The following is a 13,152-nucleotide window of genomic DNA, read 5'->3' as shown; positions in this document are numbered from 1 at the left end:
ATTTCAGGATTACATTTTGTGTATTATAACCATGAAATTATTACAAATATACATATACAAAAATCTAAAGTACAGCTTTTGGATTTAGGCAGTCCAATATTGATACACTGCAGCTGACAACGTTTTCTTAGTATTAAATTAGATAAATCTCCCTGCACCCTACTTTACTAGCCAAGCACTTTTTATACAACTCTCAAGCCAGCAACCTTCTGCAATTTAAGTATGATTTAGTGCAAGAGAAGCAATGAGTATTATAAAATTTATGCTTGTTCACCTTCTCTCCCCACAGAGAAGGGCAAGACGTTTTTTCATGTAAATATGTATTAGATCCAAATCATTTAAATAGATATTATTCCATAGAGAACATGATGCTGCATATGCCCATTTCAGCTCCATGCTACTAAATAAACTGCAAGATAATGATGTTGCCTTGCTCATCCTAAAGGACACTGTAAATATTTCTAGGCATTTCAAACAGAAGTAAAAAGAAGAGACATTCACAAGAAAAAAAGAAAAACTAGGGTGGCTCTTACAGAGCTTCTTAAAGTGAAGACAAGTTACTAGGAAATTAGGAAATCTCTTTAGGAACAGGTCACAGCTGCCACAGAAAAAATATAGCTCAGGTACATGGAATCTTTACAGTATGAATAGCGTATCATTGCTATCATCCAACTTCATTTTCTTTTAAATGAAGAAGGGAAAGATAATCACATTTGCAAGGAGAAAACCAAGAAACTTTAGACAGGTGACTACTTCTAAAAATTAACATAGAAATGCTAAATGCAGGGTGCCAAATGCTAATTTGTCTCTAATACGTCTCAGTTATATTTAGCTACAAGTGTCACTGCTTGAATGGAAAAGAGACAGAACAGGGAATCCTTAAACAGTGCCTTAAAAATGAGAGCTTTAAGCATGACTTTTAGGTCAATGCATATATCTCCCTGCTTTTCACAAAATGCAACTGAAGTTAATCAGCATCTTCCGTAAAATGCAATATAAGTTAACAATTTATTTCTAAATTGTGTATATATTTAAAGTGAGGAGCACTGTCATTTGACTTGAAGCCATCACATACCATTTGGGCCACAGTCAGTTATCTTACAATACAGTCTGACCTCTACTTGATTTTAAAATAGGATAATCACCTTCAACTGTGTATGAACCTTGAACATTATCAAAAACAGTTTTATTGCATCAACGATTTATTAATAGTCTTATATTAATAGTAATGTAGCTTTGACTTTACAAAGTCATAAAGATGACGGGAAACACAGTCAAGACTTATTGTGCCACCTATTTTATTTTAGGCTTCTAAGGCAACCTCATGACACAATCAGAAAAACTATCCTGAAAGTAAGAGCTACAAAGGAAAAACAACAGAATACGCGTGTATCGTCCCAGTTCAACAGCAGAGCAGGAAGGATACAGGCAGCATAATGAGCTCAGACAAATGCTGGAACCTTTCAAGTACCAAAACTGTCCTGCAGCCAGCTGTGCTTGGAACTGCAGGAGTGCTCGTGCTGAGACAGGTGAGCTCTGGACAGCAGCGAGGAAAAGGTGTGAGCCCGACGTGGGACTGCGCTAAACCAGATTCCCCTTCCAAGGAAAGCGCTGCAGAACGCCCAAAGCCTACAGGCTCACATTCAAAACAACGCTGAGCAAGGAGGAAACGTTCCTCACTGAGTGTTTCTGGTTCCCAGCTCTCACCCTGCCGTGTGTGCGGTCACTTCTGGAGCTGCTGGCCCCATTGCACCACAGTTCAAACAAAGAGCGGCTAAGAAAGTACAATATTCTATAACTGGCATTTACAGCATCGGCCTTGGACTCCTAATCTTTACCAGACGGGCACACAAATCAATCTATCAGCTCATAAAGGTATGCTTTTTAACCTCCAAAACAGATGGGATTGGCCAGAAACGTCTGGCATGTCAAACTGCTAATCGAGGCTGCCCTTTGCACAAAATAACCCACTTAAGTTGAGGCATGGTTGCACTGTACCAGACATTAGTCTGTGGGAAACCCATTTAACTGTCACATACTCCCGCCACTCTTGCTCTCCCTTAATTAAGCCTAATGCCTTATGCTTTGACCTTTTGTTCTAGCCTATTAACCCTATCTAGTACAAGTTCAAATATGTTAAACCTAAAAGTTTGCTTTTAATATTAAATGCCAGGCTGCAGATAGAGTGAGGGATGCTTCTCTACCTTGCAAGTTACCAACCCCTGTGTTAGTCCTCAAAAACAAAATATGCTCAAACACTGATCAGTTTCACAACAAACAAAGTGGAGTTTCTTGCACTGGCATAGCCTACTTTCTCCTCTTCAAAAGAGGGCGAGGGGAAACAAAAAAAAAATGAAACTTATGCAAGCAACTTCATATCCTCAGGCTTTTGGGTTTTTATCCAATAAGAAAAGCACATGCTATCAGCCAAGATCATACTGCACTCATTTGCTGTTCTCTGAAACCCATCATTAAAAATAAAACATAATTGGTTTACAGTGACCAATTTCTCCTCAATTAAAGGCTGCCTCTGCCAACCCTCCTCACACTGAGTCACCATCTTGTTCTTTTGACAAGATACTCACCCTTACTATTAGTATGTAATTCTCATATGCATCTCCAGGTGAGTTGCATCCTTTGAAGTTTCTCAGACTTGCACAGACTTAAACAAAGACATAATTTATTCATTCTAGCTACACACTTTTCCTTTTACGCAAGCTCAACTAAAGCATGGAGCACCTTCTACTCCACTATCTTTTAATTCACAAACGTTACAGCATCAACAAGACCAGCAGATATGTTTTTAAAGCAGTACTCTTTTGGAGAAAGTCTACCCTAAGGGCCCAGAACTCTGACTTAAACAAGAACTCTAATCCCAGTGACAATAACAAACCTCTGATCAAGACACTACTGGACTCCACAACAAAGCTATTTATGTATGGAAGCAAGCTTGGTATACCAACAGAGGTATTCCACAATTAATGCTCATAACTAGTAAACAAACCTATTCCCCACTCCAAAAAAAACAACAACTGCCCATAACTGCTTTATAATATAGGTTAGAAACAGAAAACAGAATGCAAACTGTGTGGAGATTACCAGCCATGTGTACACTGACACACATGTTCTCAAATCTTTAGCTTAACCACCTTGCTGAGAAGTTGAACACTTGGTGCAACATCCTTCTTCAGAGTTTATGCTTCTGCAACTCTGACTAAATAGAACTCCTTTTACAAACAGGAAACAATCCTGAACCAAAGATCTGAATTACTTTGAAGATGTGAAAGATTTCAAAAGGCTTGTTGCCACTAAAGCCACTGTCTACTAAGTTCTATTAAAGCTGTATAAGAGACCATCTGCTGCTGATCACAACAATTCTCCAGTTTTAAATTGCTAATTAATTAATTATGTTTTAATTCCAAAGTGCCTGTCTTACTGATTCTGAGACCAGCAATTAATACCATTAACTTTTCTGTAAATACAATTGCTCAGACAATTATAAGAAGTTGAATGTTGCACTACAGCAACATTCAACTTCTTTTTTTGAAAAGTCATATAGAAAAAGCATTGTGGGGAAAAAAATTGATTTCTAATCTCAATTTCTGGTTATTTCCAAAGCACTGATTCTGGTTAAATCCAAATCCCTACAATTTAAAAAGTGCATACATTTTCTAGTGATTTCACTTGGCTATATTCTGTTGTGTTGGAGATGCTCAAACAGCACTACACAGACCAATGTTGTATTTGAGTAAAGTCAAACAATGCATGGATTTATTTAAAACAAGAGAAAAATATATCCTTGCATCTGCAATCTGTGTCATTACAATGGATATGAGAAAGCTCTGCAGGCTGGGATTTGGTATGACTGCCTCCAGCTTCTAGACTTTCCCTACTAATGCTCACAAAAGTTGCCACTGGAGGCAATGCAAATGAGTCCTAAGAGAGACAAGAAACAAAACAACAACTGCTTGTCAACCATTACATGCCCAAATTGTATTCTTTATGCTCATCAGCATTCTCAAGTTCTTAGGCACGCATGTAGGCCCACCGAGGACAGTGGGGCTACTCAAGTGAATAAAATGACTCACAAACCAAAGTGCATATACATAAGCAATCACTGGACAACACTTGGGGAATTATTCCCTGGTATCAAAGAAAAATAGGATTTAGGAAATGGGAACCAAGGGAGCAGATCCGAACAAAATGACAGCGATGCTAAAATGTCTACAAGCCATTGTAATGTAATATCTAATAATGATTTTACTGTGACAGTCCCTTGCCACACAAGCTCAATTTGGATCTGTTTTATTTAAAAAATAAGAGAGATGGTAACACAGTAAGTGTTATTTAATCTTCTCTTTCACTCTGAAATTACATGTAAATCAAGTTCTTCACTATTTAGCTGCCTCCCAAACAGGTAGGCTAAATCTTCAAAACTTAACAGCAAATTACACACAAAAAGTTCAGACATTACAAAAATACTTATTTTTCTTTAATCAGCACACATATTAAAAAGAAACCCAACTCTTACAGTAAAAGATAGGGATTAACTTGAACATTTGTCACTTCAAAACACATTATAATCCTAAAAGGCTTATACATGGCACACAGCTGTCTGACAGCTTTGGCAAGACAAAGAACAAACCCCAAACCAAAGAGACAAGGTAAACAACCCAAACAAATTATTTACCTTGAATGTGGTTCCATTAGGAAAGCTCTTCCTTCAGGAGTCCAAGGATGCAGTAATTGTCTTCCTCAAAAATTTCATGCTTGATCTGAAAAGAACAGAAGAAATACCCCAATGAAATTCTGCAAATCATTCTTTCCTACCTAATATGCCTTTAACTACTTTCTTACTGTTGGTGTCACAGAGAGCAGTGCTTTATTTTGTTTAGTACAAACAGCAAATAACATTTTCATAAGAAAAATGTAGTTTCAAACTTCAGAAATCAAAATCTTCCAGACAGAACCATGAGTAAAACTAGTAGAAACAACTCATGGTGTCTAGACTTGTGCTAAGGGACATTATTCTGCAAGAACAAAATCCACATTCAACTCTAAGCCAGAATCCTCTTTTCCTTCCTTTCATTCAAAAAACAGCTGTGACATGAAAGCCCTCCTTCCTATGTAGTGGTTACTGCTTAACACTTCAAACTTGCACCCATGAACATCAAAATCAATTTTTAAAGAGCCTCTATTAATTTACATATACATAAGGAAAAGACAAGAGCATAGTATAACAGGTGAGCTAAATGCAACAAAATTAGTTAAAAAAATAAACCACCAGAAATTGTAATATTTGCTTTTGAGAGTTTTAAGAATAGTATATAACACTATTTTGTTTTATTTAGAGAATGTTATGAATTACAATCCCAACCTTAAAAGTTCTTCTCAGCACTTTTCCATTACTCTTAAGTGAAATTTTCCTAAAGGTTGCAAACTTAGAGCTAGCCCAGATCATTCCTATTTCTACTATTTCAGCCTTGTTGTTATGACAAGCTTCACTATTAAAGGTCTTTCTTTTTAGTTATCACCAAAGCAGCAAGCTTATTATGCATAGAGTCAACTTTAGATACAATAAAATACACTTAAAAATTTTAGAAGAAGATACTTTTTCTGCTTGGCAATAGGAGAGTTCCTCTCCTTATTTCAACACCTTTAGCCTCTGTTCCCACCCCCAAAAAAATGCATACAAAAACTTTTTAAACACAGAATTTCTCTAGCGCTGAGGACCCCACAGGTGGGTCCAGGTGAGTAGGATAGAGGGGAAAAGTGGGAAGTGTGTGTGCTGGGGCACATCTGAGCATTTCTCCCTCCACAAAACCACTTGGGTCCAAGCCAGATTAGAGAAAACATCTAACTCTGACCACTGCAATGTGCTTGCTAACTAGGAAGAGATACAGGTGTTGATCAATGGGTCATCATCCAAAAAAACACCTATTCAAAGCTTTCAGGGACATGAAATAACAGCAGCTTGCTGGACCACTGCCAGCACCAAGACCCAACAAAAGATGCCCAACAATAGAGCAAATTAAGCTGAAAAATAATTAAATACCCTGGAATACTACATGCTATTTTTAAATCCTTCTTCCATATATATAACAAAATGAAAAGGTAAGTTGCACCACAGAAGGGGTGCAGTCCTCAAAATTTGTATTTAGTAAGGCAGCGGAAAAAAGATCTACCATCACAGTAAAAATTAACAGGGAAATGGCAGGTACAGTGACAAAGGTGCTAACAAACACAGTTCAAAGCCTTCTCAACTCCATTTTACTGAAAGGGTAAATAAGCTGGATGTGGAATCTTTTATAGACAATGAAAAACAGGACAAGAGGTCCCAAAGAGCAGAAGAAAGCCGCGCTATGAAAAAAACAAGCCACCTGAATTTGAGAAAAATAGTTAAAAATAGTTAAAAGAAAATTCCAGTATTACTGCTCTATACTATAGATGTAGACAAAATGTTTTGAACTTAGTCATTCTTATTTCCAGGGAAAAGAGATTGCTGCGTAGCAGGGAAAAACACAGAACAAGACACAAAAAACACACTCCACGCAGTATTGCCATCAAGGTTCAATGTACAGATGGGATTTCCTTGAGGTCAGCATTCAACAGTCTTTTTTGTATTATTCCAAATGACTACAAAAGGTTTATGAGAGTTCAGTGAAAAGACAACAACAGAATTTGTTATTTCTGGGAAAAATTCCATATTCCTTCAGTATGTTTTAAAAATTGAGGAGAAAAAGAAGTAACTTTTCTAGAATATTTTATTCCCAAACTCTCTGCATCTGAACCACCCACTTTACACACCTTATAGTTTTTGTAATGTTGATTTGTGTTGTTTCATGGACTACCAAATGCAGGACAGCTGATAACACAAACACCACCACCAAGGCCATCTCCTGGGGCAAGAGCCATCATTTCTTTTTACATCTGAGGCAAGCCCTGCTTTTGACATCACTGAAAAGCCTTTTCAGTTCACCTTCCCTCTCTCTTTTCACAGTGGGATGGGGCACAGAGAAGAAGCAGAAAGCAGGTAGAAATTAATCTTAAAAGTCGGCTATGGAAAAAGATTCAGAACAACAATACCAACTCTAGGACCAATGAGAACAAAAATATGGTTCATCTGTGAGCAAGATTTAAGATCTGTAAGCAAGACTTACTTGCTTGGATACATTTCAACACAGAACTTCATGGACTATTTTTTGGGGCAAATTAAATACTGTCTTGTTTGTTTTCAAATAATAGTTTCATCCAAGATTGAAATACATTTTACATCTAGCACCTGATCTCTCTGCTCCCTCACAACTTCCTTTCTTGAGAGGAGGAAGATCATCCCCTCAGAAGTCTTTCCCAACACCCAGTTTCTCTCCTACATTAAACTCACAGTCTTAGAAACCAGGGACTAAACCAGAAGATCTGTAGCTTCTGCTTTTAATCTGATTTTGTCTACAAGCAACATTGGTTTTCCTCTGCTGAAGGCAATTTGGAAATAAGTGGTATGAAAACAAAATTTCACTCAAGACAGGCAATTAAACAAGAGCAATGAGCTCCAATAACAATTTAAGTATTAGAAGACTATGCCAGGAGGGGTTTGACCCAAGCTAAGATGTCTAGCAACTGCTTCTTCCCCTTTCTACACATGAATATTTATTTACATGAGTTTTAGTTTCTATTCTCCTTCTTCAACCATCAAGCCAAGTGACCTGCAACAGACAGCCAAATAAATTACCAAATTAATTCTTTCAAGTGCTAAATAGGTCTGTGAGCATTTCCAAGTATTTGAAATAAATAATCCAGAAACCCTAAAGAGCAGGCATTTCTCTTTACCAAAAGAGTCTCTCTGCCCACTTTTCCCAAGGAATATCTTCCCACTGGGAAACACATGAGTTTTCACGTGATCCCAGATGTTCACCCAGAAGTACTGGGTGCCAAGCCTTGTATGTTGCTCTCTAATTCAGTGTTTTCCAATGCAACTAGCGAATCCCTAACAGCAAAATGTGGGAAAGCAATGCCACAACCCTGCTAAACATTTCCCCCCAGCTCTCCCCCTGTTTGCTGCAGGCAGGCCAGCACAGCTCAGAGTTACTGTTCTTATCGTCTTGGCCTGTTGGCAGGAAGAAAGAGCAAACCACAAACGCTGTTACCATTAACCTTTTTGTCTTTAGTTCAAGGCTGTTTAGACAGACTGTCAAATTTATGCTTTCTATCTTTTTTGTGCTTTATGCGTATTCTTTCACACCTTCTCCTCTTGCTCAGGCTTCACTCCTGACCTACCTACCTTTCTGCTTGTTTGTCATTGCCTGCCCTCCTGAGCAGCAATGATTTATATTTCAAACTTTGCACTTCTTGTCCCAAAAGGGTATTTAAGCTTTTTAATCCATAGGATAGCTATCCCTATTAACCCTGCCTCCTGCTCATCACCCAGCCCATCACTCAGCAGGTGGGAGATGAGCCCTGCCCTGCCTGCAGGCCCCATGCATGGGAGGGTGGCCACCAAAGCCCCCCATGGAAAAGGGGCTTGTGCCCCTAAACCAGGCACCCAGCTGGGAACCCCACACTTCCCCAGGCTCTCTTCTGGATCCCCTCCACTCCCTGTACATTTACGCACAGGAAAAAGAAACACAACCAACAAGACTTTTGGGGTTTGAGGTACAGGCAAGCTCTGAAGAGCTATTCTAAAAGAATAATTCAAAGATCTAATGGTCTTCATGTCTTCTCTGACAGCTCTGCAAGGAGGTGTCAAGCACAGCCCTGGAACAGGACAGCTGACTGGGGGAAATGCAACTCCCTGGCTTTGCCTTGGGCAAGTTTATACATGCGCTTGGCACAGTGCAAAACAGGGTTTATCTTTTATTGTAGCCATGGCCCGCACTGTCCCTGGTAAAGTTAACAGTGCTCTCACTGCTCATGATAATAAAGCTGGCACTAGAGAAACTTCCTGCCAATGTTCAAAGCCTGAAAAATAAAGTTAGCTCTGAAGAGACAAAACAAGCTTTAAGCAAGCAAGACTTTGTCAATTCTTTTAAGCAAATCCTGCAATAAGGAAAACCACAGGCAAATACGAGCACCATAAAGTTAATTTATGTTTGAATAACTGAATCACTTGAAGTTTTTCTTGATGCCTTTTACAGGACAAATTTACCCCAAACACTGCAGGTGATACAGCCAGTGATTAGATCACTCTTTTAAGTTTACAATATAAAAACATTATTTACTTTTGCTTCTTTATCAACATAATTTTTATGACTATAATAAATTTTGGTTAGCACATCCTTCCCTTTAGAAAAAGAAACAAGCATGGGAAGCAGAGAAGAAGAGCATGTTTTCATCTGCAATTTTCTGCCAAAAGACTATAAGGGGAAAAAACCCCAAAAACCTCAATCCAGCATGGTTTGGCATTTGACTGCATGCTGTGTTCTGTGCATGCATGGCCTACAAAACCTGAAAGCCATTGATAGCTCCTGCTCATTAGATAACCCAGAAGCACAGGCCAGTCTAGCAGCGGGTCAGATTTCACCCCTGCCCAAAACAAGCAGTCGCTACTCCCTACCTCCTCCATGGCACACTCAGAACACAAACACCCTTACATACACATTTCGCTCATGACTAACTCGCTGTCTTGCTCTGGAGTCCATGTCAACTCTATCTCAGGAGACCACTGACAGAACAACAAGTCAAACTCCTCGACCACAAGTTTGGGAACACAGCTGCTTCAGACAGCAAAAACCCCAAAGCTGCCTGAACACTTCTCGATGAGAACTTCTGCCTTCCAAGATGTTAGCTACTCATGCCCATAGAGCAGAATTACTCAGATGCCATTAAATCTGATCCCAACCACAAGATATCCTCAGCTCAGAGAGCTTTTGTCATCTGGCATCTTAATGTGTCACTCTCTCATGTGTTCAGTCAGCCCTGGAAGCAGTAAATCGCATTTGTGTATTAAAGAAAATGTTCCCTGCTCGCTCAGGAATACACATCCCCCTTTCCACAAGTGACTGCTTCCTCCCCACAGCTCTTCGCAGATTGGATTCGCACTCTTTGTTAAATAAAGCTTTACGGTATCTCCGAACATTTATAGTGCCATGACTCAGTTAAATTCTAATCAGCCTGTGAGCTGTCTGACACTGCAGCAGGTCCCCTCAAAATAAAACGAGGAATAATATAGTCTCCAGATTCCAGAGAGATGAGGCAAAAGAGGACAACTTCCACTTCAGCCTTCTTAACAACAACATAATCCCGAAGCCAGGAATCCCACTGTTTTTTTCCAACACCTTCAACATGTGTCAAGCATTTTATCCGAATCCTTCTTTAAATTAAAAGCCCAGTAAATCACCAGGATACACAAGACAGAAGAAGAAAGGTGCAGCACAGACACAAGGCTGTCTGCTCGCTACAACGCTGCCCCCGTTTTGCGTATACTATGTTTCCTTATGTTTCACTACCTTCCAACTTAATCACCCACTGACACTTCGAAAGAAGAGCCGCAAACAACACGTTCTGTAGGGGAAAAACGAAGGGTGGAAGTGAGAGGAAGAAAAAAATTTAAAATTCACCTTTAGAGGGCTTCGGGGACGCACAAAAAAAAAAAACCAAAAAAAAAAACCACACCACGTCTGGAAAAGTAACCTTTAGTCTAGAAGGGAAACAGCGACGTCCCTAAGGAGCCCGGAGCGATGAGAAGGCATCTTTGGGGGGCGCAGGGAGCCGAGCCTGAGCCGCGGCCGAGCGGGGCCGGCGGCGGCAGCCCCGGGCTGGCTGCGGGCCCGCAGGTGGCGGCGGGCGGGCAGCGCCAGGGCCGGCAGGAGGCGGCGGGGGCGGCGTGGCCTTGCCCGCAGCCCCGGGAGCGAGGCCGTGCGCCCGCGCCGCCGCAGCCGCTGCGCACCCGGGGGAGCGCCCGGCCCCGGGCATCGCTCGCACCGGGAGGGGCGGCGCGGGGTCCCCGCCAAAGGGGGGCCCGGCCGTGCGCTCGGCGAAACCCTGGCGGGTCCCGGGGGGACGGAGTAGTAACTTTTCCGTTCCGGCGGCTCCCCAAACCCACCGCGGCCGGGCAAACTTTCCGCCCGCGCCGGGGGTGCCGTGGGGCGGCTGCCGGGCTCACCCCGGCATTGTTCCCCGGTGCCGCCGCCCGGCAGCGCGGCCCCGGCCCGGCCCGCCCCGCTCGGCCATTTCCCCGGCGGAAGAGCGCCGCACTCACCCCGCAGCCGCCGCGGCTCCTCCCGGGCCGGCTGCCCGAGCCCCCGGAGCCGCTCCGGCCGCAGCCGCCGCGCACGCCGCCCCGCTGCCGCGGCCGGTCCCGGCGCTGAGCTCCGGGGGAGCGGCGGCTGGCGGAGCCGAGGCGGGCGGACGGGTCCCCGCGGCTGGAGGACAGGACAGGGCTGGACAGGGCAGGACGCGCCGCCTCCCTCCCGCCACCCCCGAGCCCGCGCGTCCCCCCCGCCCCGCGCATCCCCGCGCACATACAGGGCGAGCCGAGCTCCGCTGCGCTGCGCTGCTCTCCGCGGCTCGGGGCTCTGCTGCAATGCCTGCGAGGCTGACTTTCAAAGCCTAACCCGCAGCCGCGATCCTCCCTCTCCGCCTTCCACCTCGCCCGCCGCGGCGCAGCCCGGCCCCTCCCCGCGCCGCGCCATTCATCTCTCCAGCCAAGTTTCTTAACCCTTTGGTACCCTCCCGGCAGGAGGCAGGGCGGGATGCGGGAAGCAGGGATGCGCCCCCCGCTCCGCCCGGCGCGGCGAGGGCAGGGCAGGGCCGGGCGGCCGCGCCGCACGTACGCGCATCCCATCCCCTCCTGCCCTCTCTAATTAATCTCACTGAAGTCGCAGAGCCCCCGGGAAACAAACTTACGAGCGACAGCACCGGAGGACCCGAATCTAATGAAAGCGGCAGCGGCTTAAAAATAACACTTTTTTTTTGGTTGGTTTTTTTCTCCTTTTCCTTCCCCCCTTTGGCTGATTTGGAATAATAGGGGGGTGGGCGCTGCTAGAGTTACTAGTACTTGTCGGTTTAGAGCTTATGTTTTCAGCCTTTCCTCCGAAAAAACACGCGCTAGAAACTTCAGTGTTATTATTATTGTTGTAATTATTATCGTTGTTGTTATTGTTATTATTATTGTTATACCACCATTTTGAAGGAAAAGCCGGGATGCTCCCGGCACGGGAGGGCAGCGGCCCCGGCACCTGCGGCCGCTCCCGGGCGGCGCTGCCCCGGCCGCGGCCCTGCCGGCTCCCGGCACGGCTCCTCATCCCCGGCCCCAGCCTCCCGGGGCACCGGGAGCGGGGAGCATCCCTGCCGGCTCTGCCAGGGCGCCCGCGCTCCCCGTGCCGCGGGGGAAGGAGGACAGGCGGGGGAAGCGCTTCCAGGATCGGGGGCAGACTGATCAAAGCCATGCTGTCTGCCCACGTGGCAAATAAATACAGTTTGGGAGGGGGAAAATAAAAAATAAAACAACCCGGAGCTGGGCAGTGCTTCCCAAGAAGAGTCAGCCCTACGTTTTGGTAGGCGACGTCCCCAAACCTCTGCTGTCAGAAATTGCACTGAATGTCAAGTTGTTCTTTAGACTTTGCTGCCACCAAAGAGAGTACGCAGACATACAGGCTGAACTTGGCTGTATAAACGAAGCTACAAAGTGCATGCGACCTTCCTCGCACCTCCTGTGTGCCCGTGTTTAACAAACGTCTCGACGTGTCGCACACTGTCTGCCAAACCTTTACAGATTGCTCCATGATACTTCACTTCTACGACTCAAAGACTGACGAAAGAGAAACAAATTTGTTTGCAAGTCACATATAAACTGCATGGTAATTACTGCATTAACACATGCCAACCTTTTAGTTTTAAAGCTCAGGTAAAAGAAATGATCTGTTCAAGCGTCTTTTTAGTAAGAGACTAATATTGAAGAGCACAGGAATTTCCACTTTAAAGAAAGCAAAAGGGTACATTTATGAAAAGCTAAATATTTTAACTGAGAGATAACATGAATGAAAGTAGATGTAGGAATGTTAAGCAAAACCTCTTTCACTTTGGAATGTACGGATTGTGTACAGGCTTAGAATGGAGCTAGTAATGTATTACTTGACCTATTTTTTTAAGCCAATGAAAGATTTAGGTTAACTTCATCATGTGTTTTTAACCACTTTCTTCCAGACATGCAGCAGC

At 43.5% G+C, this 13,152-nt stretch overlaps 1 protein-coding gene across 3 annotated transcripts in view; it reads right to left on the bottom strand.

Annotated features, from left to right (window-relative positions):
• Positions 1-11,603, bottom strand: part of NRIP1 (nuclear receptor interacting protein 1) — a 73,285-nt gene extending 61,682 nt beyond the window's left edge. For all 3 annotated transcript variants that reach the window (XM_030944736.1, XM_030944645.1, XM_030944800.1), the window contains exons 1-2: positions 11,461-11,603; positions 4,691-4,775 (exon numbers count right to left, since the gene is read on the bottom strand). The gene's annotated coding sequence lies outside the window, so the exon portion shown is untranslated. The remainder of the gene's footprint in view (positions 1-4,690; positions 4,776-11,460) is intronic.
• Between the last annotated feature and the right edge of the window lie 1,549 nt (positions 11,604-13,152).

Source organism: Camarhynchus parvulus, chromosome 1 (assembly GCF_901933205.1).
Source record: "Camarhynchus parvulus chromosome 1, STF_HiC, whole genome shotgun sequence".
Lineage (NCBI taxonomy): Eukaryota > Metazoa > Chordata > Aves > Passeriformes > Thraupidae > Camarhynchus > Camarhynchus parvulus.
The sequence above is the reverse complement of the archived record's forward strand: the minus strand, read 5'-3'. Positions and strand labels throughout refer to the sequence as shown.